The 9,849-nt window shown below is 41.2% G+C and overlaps 1 long non-coding RNA gene across 3 annotated transcripts; it reads left to right on the top strand.

Moving 5' to 3' along the window:
* The first annotated feature begins 972 nt into the window (after positions 1-972).
* Positions 973-7,385, top strand: LOC115924952. 3 transcript variants are annotated; one of them, XR_004064500.1, is made up of 5 exons: positions 973-1,176; positions 3,949-4,041; positions 5,288-5,424; positions 5,708-6,355; positions 6,848-7,385. It is a non-coding gene; the product is annotated as an uncharacterized LOC115924952 (long non-coding RNA). The 3 variants fall into 3 exon arrangements; XR_004064499.1 differs by having other exon boundaries at positions 1,051-1,176; positions 6,239-6,355; XR_004064501.1 differs by having other exon boundaries at positions 1,051-1,176; positions 6,239-6,355; positions 6,826-7,385.
* The last annotated feature ends 2,464 nt before the right edge of the window (positions 7,386-9,849 follow it).

Here is a 9,849-nt window from a genome sequence, read left to right as displayed (position 1 = left end):
TATTGGATATCACGATATTAACAATGTTTATGTATACCCATTTCATGTTAAATAAATCATTCGCATAATAGGAATTTATTTAATCCTGCAGTCGTTTTAGAACAATCAAACCTTGGTATTCATCTATATGGTATAGATTTGGGCTTTTTTGGTTTACCTTGCATATGTTATTATTCATTATCTCCATATGTTTTCTTTTAATGCACCCCCTCAATAAACTTTATTTTCAGCACAATTAACTTTGAGGTATATATGCTATTATGTTTCTTGTAAATTGATCCTCAGCATGAGTGTTCAAGCGGTATTAAATCTGGGGCGATGAATTGTAGTTCCGCTATTCAATTTTGTTTTTAAATACATACAAAGTTTTAATTTGAAAAATATATATTCAATGTCTGATCTGGCGAGAGCATAATTTAACCAAAACTGTCAAATGGTGCGAACTGAATTGACTCAGTGACATAAAAGCTCCAAGCCTCAAGCATATGGTTTATTATCATTATTGTAAGTTTTTATTGTTGTTATTATTATCATTATTATTACTATTATTATTATTATCGTCATCATCATATATTCATTATCAGTGTTTCTCTAGCTATATACTGACCTTAGTTTCACAGTATAGTCTAATTGAGCTGTACCTCTGCACCATCTAACATTCTTCTGAATTCGACTTAATTGGCTTATGAAGATAATTGTTTCCCTTTGAAACAGAACTTTAACAAACAAAACTGCCTACAACTTAAATGACAACGTGATCGACACAAATTAGCAGTCATTGACAATTGCGGATCTTTTCTTTAAGAACAGCCTACCAAGGGGTAGCGACTGAATAGTCTTGTTCAAGACTCAAATGCACCAGAAGTCTTAAGAGACTCGAATATATCCGCAGCATTGAACTCAGAATCAAATAAATATAACAAATTTGTTATTTATAACACATCTAATTAAGAATTCAATCTGCGATAGAAGTAAAAATCCGTTTCATAAAACAAATAACAAGTTTATATAGTCAATAATATGTATTGATAGTTCGCGAACGAGTCTAATTGCACTGTCGCGCTCGCTCTAGCGCGCGCCTATATCCAACTAAAACGTAAACAACGACCTTATCTGTACACATACAGTAACAGCTAGGCAACTTCGGTGCTGGACACGGTTTTCTGTAGAAATCCTGTAAGTACATGTCATATTTATTCCGTAATTTCGTATTCATAAGGTGATATTTATGTATTTTTTGATATTTGAATACTTTCCGGAGGTTAAACAAAGATTGATCCTGAGAGTTAGAGCTCGTGTGCCGGGGCGAGTGCATGAGTAGGCCTAAGTAAGTTAGACGGATCTAGATCTAATTAAATTGCCCAATTTCAGGCGCGACCTGAGAGCGGAAGCTGCATGTAGTGCCCGCCCTAGAACTCCCGGGCATTTTCGCAACAGACCCTACGGCCTACTGTCTACTGAACACACATAGTCTAGCTGCATAATAATAATAAATAATATTTAATTTTTATATAGGTCTAGTCTAGATCTAAGAAGGGAGATCCCGGGTTCGACCCGAACCCAGGCGGATGACTGAAGTGTGTTAACGTTCCCCTTCCCTTGTTCATAGGCGCAGGTTATGTCAAGTGGAAAACAGGATAGGACGTTAAATGGAGGACCCGTGTACAGGAGAGTCACCACCCTTGCAAAGATCCATTTCATTGCACTATTCGTAGCTATAAATTATAGCTAGAGGTCTAGTAAGTAGTGAAATCTAGACCCTAGTGTAATGGTCCACATGCACACCCCAATCAGGCCATCATTCTAGGGCAGGCATCTTGAAGAATCTTCAGTATTGAAGGAGGCCGGAGGCAGATTATCTTGAAGAAGAAGGATAGTAGATCTCATAATATTTAGGGTCTATATACTTGTTGTAAAGCGCTTAGGCCTAAAGTAAAGGCGCTATTAAGCGCTATTCTAGACGTGACCTAGATCTATATCTCCATGTTTGCTTCGACAGGCAGACGCTTTACTAACTGAGCAAACTCGCCTCCTGCGTCCTGGCTGTGTATTAAAAGCTGTGCTATTGATTCTCAACATTTCACACAGCACTGTACAAAACTCAGCTGATTTCACTCAAAATGTGTACTTTACTTAGATCTAGTGACAATTGATGACACCTAGAGGTCTACTAGAGTCTACTACTAGATCTAGGCTAGTACTAGTCTAGAAAAAATGAATATTCATCATCTAAAAACCAGGTGGCTGACAACGAATCATGTTGACTACAAGACTTTCTCGGATTAATCATTATCCCCTAGCAACGAAGTCGGAGGGGATATAGAAACACTGCCGTCCGCCCTTCCGTGCGTCCGTGCGTGCGTCCGTAACAATTTTGGATTCCGATCAATAACTTCGGTAATGTTTGACGGATTTTAATGAAATTTGATATGAAGGTACATGATATCAAAATACAGGCTAAGTTTAATTTCCGAGTATGTAGGTGAAAGGTGAAAGGTCATATATGTGAAAATGTGGTTAACTTCCTTGCCTAGTAATATAATAGTATAGTCCAATGGAGTTAACTTGTTCTGATGTACATGTATATAGGCCATTTGTACCCTGCGAGGGGATGCTACGCTTTGCGTTGACTTGTTAATGTAGGATCTAAATGAGCAAGCTATCGTAAGTCAAAGTAGATATTTCTTTGTTATTTTTTGTTTGTTAATATAGTCAAATGTAATTTTACAGCCAAAGTGAATATATGAGGATGTAAAGAGTAAAAATCTTGTTGCATATCTCATTCATCGCGGTCCTGCCGAACCAAACCATTTGTTCCACTCAGTCACCATAGGACGTACTTCAGTCTATGTATAGAGGCGGTCAGATGAGCCAGATGCAATTTCAGCAGAACAACCGTCGATATCAGAGACTGAAGCTTTCGGTCTATATCAGTCTATACTTTGCTGGAGTGGTATACTGTAGTAGTAGATCTACTGTCATCCGTTGCTGTTATCCGGACTTGGCTGTCGGATTTAATAAATTTAGAATTGAAAATTCCATTTTTATTTCAAGGGCAGGCTAAGCTGTAAGCAGCCAAAACAACAACTCCTGCAATAAACTGCAAACCCCCAAACAGTGTTTAGATTTCACTTACTCCATGCTATACATGTACATGCTTCAGAGAACTCCGCCTACGGCCTCCGAAGGGCTTCGGTGACGGAGCTCCCTGGAGTAAAGATTTCACTAGACTTTAGTTAAGTTAGAATTAAAATAGAAATGTAAATAATCTAGAGTCTAGTCGGTAGACAGTAGGAGGACTAGGAGGCAAATTGGCTCAGTCGGTAAAGCGTCTGCCTGTCGGCCCAAAGATCTTGGGTTCGAATCGCACCCAGGCGGATGACTAAAGCAAGCGTTGTGTGTTAACGTGCCCCTCCCCTTGTTGTTTCATAGACGCAGGCTATGTTACATGGAAAACAATCCGTCTCGGATAGGATGTTAAAAGGAGACCCCGTGTACAGGATAATCACTACCCTTGCACGTTAAGAACCCACGGCACTATTCGTATAAGAATAGGGGAAAAACCTGATGTAGTGGTCTACCTGCACACCCCACTCAGGCCGAATATATATATATATACATGAATATACGGCATCTGCAAGAATCTTCAGTACCGGTATTGAAGGATAGGAGGCAGATTATCTTCAAGAAGGAGAAGAAGTATACTGCACTCTGCAGTGAAGTGTAGTCTAGTGCCTAGTCATGCTAGTGGTTTCTAAATTTACTCTAGAGTATTGATCTTTTTTTGGCGCAGTCTTGACTCTATGTCTCTTAGTTTACGTCAAGACTCTGTCTCTACTCTCAGTCTTTAGACTGCAAACATTGTAGCAGTGACTGTTGTTTTCAGTCACTGAGTCTGAATGTGAACCTAGCTATTTTAAGAATAAATTTTCCCCCTCTCTTTTACAGGAAATATACAGAGTGTATTACCATATGCTTGCTTCTTTGAGTATGTGCCTGAAACAAGAATGTCCTGGAGAAAACGGACCACAACAAGAAAAGGTAATTTTTTTTAATTTTTTTTTTAACTTGGACTTTTTAAAACTTCACCTGTTTAGTTAGTCAAGTAAAAGGAAATTTTTAAATGGGTGAGGGCATTAAATAAGGCCAAGTTGGAGGGGTATGCAAAGGGCTGGTATGAGAAGTATCGATTCAGGGGTGGCTACATGGTATGTGTGCAACAAGATGTCTACTAACAAGTTGCTGTAGTGTTTATTTATAGTGTATTTTAACTTCCAATATATATTTTTTTTATAATTAACATTTGAAGGCCTTGAAGAAGGGATGGGGGGAGGGGGGGGGGTCCTATAGGGCCATTCCATGAGAAGAAGGACATGACATCAAAAAAAGAAATGTACCTCTTATGTTAATTCTTTGATTTATCACTAACCTTATGCCATGGATGTTCATAAAACATTAGGGCCTTTCAAATTCAATACAATTTATTTTTCCTTTTTCGTTGATTTCCTAAGATCTCAAACCATCATCAAAAACGTACATGTGGGACTGTAGATGAAAAAAAAACCAATTTATTGCAGATTACACAGGATTCTTGTAATATTTTTTCCTGAAAATTTCGCTAAATTGAAAAAGATGAATATATTTCCATATTCTAAGCCTTTTCTAAGGGGTCCTGGGATATTTAATCTATTACATAGGGGTGAAAATGGCCTCCGGACAAAATGTAACGCGAGTTACCGACATATTTGCTTCCTGCATTTTACTAGTCCATTGTTTCTTATCTTTAATATTGTGATCTTATACTAGTAAGTCTCAACCTACTATCAACGTAGGAAAGATTTTGTCAAGATTGTCTAGTATGAGGAGACTTTGCCAAAAGAGGGTCTCATAGAATTGACCATGTCCTTTTTTTGTAACGCGAGTTACCAAAATTCAATAATCCAAGAATCTAAAAATGTTTGTTCTTCAATTTTCTTTTTTGTTTCATTCAGTTGTTCTATATCTACCCTGTCCATGTTTGAAAAAAGTATCTTGCAGATCCTAGCAGTTCTAAAGATATAGGCACATTATCGTGTCAATGTACCCATTAGGTGTAACGCGAGTTACCATGGAATGGCCCTATACACGAAACAGAATGACAAGCAAAAAGAAAATAATTGACCTTCATATTTTGCTGAAAAAGAAAGTAAACATTGAAGACAATTGAAGAAAAAAAAATAATGCAATTTTTGTGTATTCTTACATATTTGGTTAATATTTATTGAATATTTTTATAATTCGGTTCCAGAGATGGAGAGGAAGGGCTTGCTGTTGAGAGATCATGGGGTGCCTTGAGGTTCCACTTCCAGTCTTGATGTTCTGCCCCTTACCTCTAAGCGATGGCCTCTTGTGCCTGGCAATATATGAGCGAAGCACAATGGACTGGTAATTCATAATGCATATTACAATGTTTTTTTAACAAATCAGGGAAAGAAACAGAGATAAATTCATAGCATATGAGTCTGTCATGGCATTTTTAGTAACTCAACATTTGCTCCTGCAACGACTACTCTAGGCTTTATTTTGTCAAAGGTGTAGGGTTAGACTGAGGGTTGGAATTGTGATTAAGGTGGTTTAGGGTTAGGCCTAGGGATGAAGTTTAATAGTGTAGAAAAATTATGTGAAGCAATTGTCGCAGGAGAAGGTGTTCTACAACTTGATTTTCCAGGTGCTGGTGGAGCTGCATGTATCTTTTACTCATCAATGGTAGTTTTAAAATCTTCCTCTGTATTGTGAAAGCAGAAACATGATGTAGAGTGGAAGAGAAAAAAGTATGTAACACAGTATCATTTAAAATAGATTTTATAAAGTAAAAACACACTGGCCTGCAGTTTGTGAAACATGTAGCACTGTATTACCAATTAAAAGAATTCAGCGATTTTTACAACGTGCTCTATTGGCATTTATGTACTGGTTATGTTGTAACACAAAATGAATTCTTAACTTTAATCCTGGATCCATTGCTAAACATAATGTCAACCCTAAATGTATTAAACATTGCCAGACCCAATTTCGGGCTACCCTAAATCCCTTTCTACATACCAGTATTGTTCAAAGTTTATATTTATTACACCCTTACTGCGAGTTCTAGAAATTCTGCAAGAACCCTACCCTGCTGTTCACTTTATAATTAGTACTTCACATTGCTTTCATGAACATGCCGTAAAAGTGAATTTATTTTATGTCTCTATACAAACAGGTGCCTGTACATGTAATGTATTTCATGCAAATGAAGGGTAGAATGAGAAGCTCACAATGATATGGTAGACAAGGACCTTGCTGTCTAAAGCTCGGAGGCCAGATGACAGTGTCTGAAGTAAGTCGCCCCATAGAAGAGCGAGAACTTTCTGTTGCAATTGTTAACATGCAACACATCCTTACCACATGCAACCCATCCCACTTTCACAATATATTTTCTTAACAACAGTAACCCAAGTTCAACGTTTGGATTGGTGATTTTAAACATAAAAACAATGGTCTGAATGTTTAATTAGATCTTTTACGCAAACGTAGTATATTAGTAATGAAAAACATGTTTGGTAATACAGTAATTTCATTTCAGACCATGAAGACCATGTATTATTATAATTATCTGGGATCTGTCGTTGGGCTGATAAGCATGGAAAATAAGGAATGTACTCCTGTCGAACGAACAATATGTTTTTATAAAACGAATAACTCTTTGAAGATTACTTACTAGAAGAAGTAGAACAAGAAGAAAAAGAAGAAGAAATACACTGATGATGTCAGCTTGACTTCCTAAAGTTGTATACTATTTGAAAATAGTTTATATTTTATTCATGAACAGCCGGCGTGTCGGAATTGCGTACAAGGATGCCATTGGACTTTTCTGTACTAGTAGCTGAAGGGGGGAGCAGTCACCAGAAGGAGCATGCAACTCCAAAACAATGTGGATACTTCTACCGAGTTCATCTCAAGAATCAAGATGTGACAGTGGATGTACATGTAGAGGGGTTTGTGACCCTCCTGACTGTGGACTACATGCAATACACATCAATGGATTGTAGAGGAGTAATGGTGGGTCCGGTGAGCTCAACTCTGGAGGTTAAGTTCGCAAAATTAATAAATTTCCTTTTAATATGGGTGTATATGGTTCCAGGGATTAATTTGACGCAATGCCTCGTAGTGACACGCCCTATTAAGGGGCAACACACGTGTCAGAAGGTATAAAATGGGAAGCAGTTCCTGAATTTGTTTCATACCTCATTTCCTTTGCCGCCATGAGGTGCTAAAGTTTTAGCAGAGTTGGGGGCTTCCAGCCCATAGATGTGACTTTTCATGATTATATGTAATAAATTGTAATAAAGTTACTATCCACTTCAACACTTGACTCTTGTCGAGAATTTTATTTCTTTGTGTGGACTTTGTTCTTCTCTGGAACGCGATTTGGGCAGTGTGATAGGCGGCCACCGGCCACTCAGTTGCCGGGGCTGTTTCATATATAAAGAATGTGTGAAGACAAGCGACTGCATTATAAGCTCAGCATGATCAGTAACATTGATTCCTTTTATGAGGAAATTTTAATTTTTGTTCCTCCCAACCATGTGTTGTACATATTCTTTGATTCGGGGAGAGGTTGGTGAAGAGGGATAGGTGCCCCATATTTTGTATTGTAACAGGTTTTGTTTTCTACATAAGGAGACAAGGATAATATAGTAATATATCACCTATATCAACACGATGAGCAAGACGGCGAATGAGGCGATAGAATGAGTTTAGAGAGGGTGGGGAAGGAGGATCGAGAGAATAGAAGGGGACGAGGTGAGAAGGAGACTGAGTGTGGAAAACAGAATTGGAGGGGTAAAGGAGGGCGGGAGCAGGAGGTAGAAGAGAGAGGTATATAGAGTAGAATAGGGAAGAAGGGAGGAGATGGATTGAGTGAGGAAAAAGAGGATGAAATGGGGAAGGAAATGGAGGAAGGGCTAGAAATGAGTGGGACGATAATAATGATATATGCCCGATATATGATGTTAGGCTGAAAGAGGAGGAAGACCAAGAAATGGGAGGTGATATACACTCTGTGAAAGCAGGGGGAAAAAGAGGAATTAATGGGGGGGGGGGGTTAAAGGGAGAACAGAAAGTAGAGGAAACAGAGAGGAATGGTGGAGCTGAGAGAGCGAGGTGAGAGAGGGGCAGTGGCGGATCCGGGGGGGGGGGCCGTCCTTTCAAAAATAAAACGTGTAAAAACACGTCGATTTAACCTTTTGGGGGAGATGCCCCGCCCCCCCCCCCCTTGAGCACCAAGGGGGGGGGGGAATTAAGAGGGCCCCCCCCAAAAAAAAAAAAATGTGCTCACTACCCCACTAAGGGGAGGTTAAAGGGGGAACAAAAAGTAGAGGAAAGCGAGAGGAACGGTGGAGCTGAGAGAGCGAGGTAAGAGAGGGGCAGTGGCGGATCTGGGTGGGGGGGGGGGCCCCCTTCGAAAATGAAAATGTAAAAACACGTTAATTTTACCCCACGCCCCCCCCCCCTGCCGCTCAAGGGGGGGGGGGGCAAAATTTAGAGGGCCCCCCCCAAAAAAAAAAAAAAATGTGCTCACTACCCCACTAAGGGGAGGTTAAAGGGGGAACAATAAGTAGAGGAAAGCGAGAGGAACGGTGGAGCTGAGAGAGCGAGGTAAGAGAGGGGCAGTGGCGGATCTGGGTGGGGGGGGGGCCCCCTTCGAAAATAAAAATGTAAAAACACGTTAATTTTACCCTACCCCCCCCCCCTGACGCTCAAGGGGGGGGCAAAATTTAGAGTGCCCCCCCCCAAAAAAAAAAATGTGCTCACTACCCCACTAAGGGGAGGTTAAAGGGGGAACAATAAGTAGAGGAAAGCGAGAGGAACGGTGGAGCTGAGAGAGCGAGGTAAGAGAGGGGCAGTGGCGGATCTGGGTGGGGGGGGGCCCCCTTCGAAAATAAAAATGTAAAAACAAGTAATTTTACCCTACCCCACCCCCCCCCCCCACGCCCCCCCCCCCCTGCCGCTCAAGGGGGGGGGGGCAAAATTTAGAGGGCCCTCCCCCCCAAAAAAAATGTGCTCACTACCCCACTAACGGGAGGTTAAAGGGGGAACAAAAAGTAGAGGAAACAGAGAGGAACGGTGGAGCTGAGAGAGCGATGTAAGAGAGGGGCAGTGGCGGATCGGGGGGGGGGGCCGTCCCCCCCCCCTTCAAAAATAAAACGTGTAAAAACACGTTAATTTTACCTTTTTGGGGAGATTCCCCCCCCCCCCTGGCGCTCAAGGGGGAGGGGGGGGATGCAAAGTTTAGAGGGCTTCCCCCCCAAAAAATGTGCTCACTACTACCCGCCACCCCCCCCCCCCCCCAACCCCCCACTGAGCGCATTTTCGGCTGGCGCGATTTTCAAATTTCCGGGAGCAAAAAGAAAAAAAATTGGGCCCCCACCCCTAAGAAATCCTGGATCCGCGCCTTGAGAGGGGAAGCAGGGAGAAAGGGGGATCGAGAGAGGGACCAACATTAATAAGACGTGGAGAAAAGGGAGCGGAGGTGGGGAGGAGGCGAAAGGGGGCATTCTTTTGGATTTAAGAGGGCGGCCGGCCGGGTAAGGGAATAAGGGCGTATACTCCGTGGAGCGTTTAGGAAATGAGGGGAAATAAGAAGAGCTAGCGCAGGATAGTGAAGGGAAAGAGAGAGGGAGAAAGAGCGCGTGCGGGGTGGAGGGAAGGAAGATTGAGGAGGGGGGGGCGGGTGGCGGAATAAGCAGGCCGACTGGAGAATGAGTTGATGAAGGTTTGGGAAAAGGGAGTGAAGGAACTAGGGGAAAGGATTGGATAAACTGGGATTAA

Source organism: Strongylocentrotus purpuratus, unplaced genomic scaffold, assembly GCF_000002235.5.
Source record: "Strongylocentrotus purpuratus isolate Spur 01 unplaced genomic scaffold, Spur_5.0 spur5_scaffold_17, whole genome shotgun sequence".
Lineage (NCBI taxonomy): Eukaryota > Metazoa > Echinodermata > Echinoidea > Camarodonta > Strongylocentrotidae > Strongylocentrotus > Strongylocentrotus purpuratus.
The sequence above is the reverse complement of the archived record's forward strand: the minus strand, read 5'-3'. Positions and strand labels throughout refer to the sequence as shown.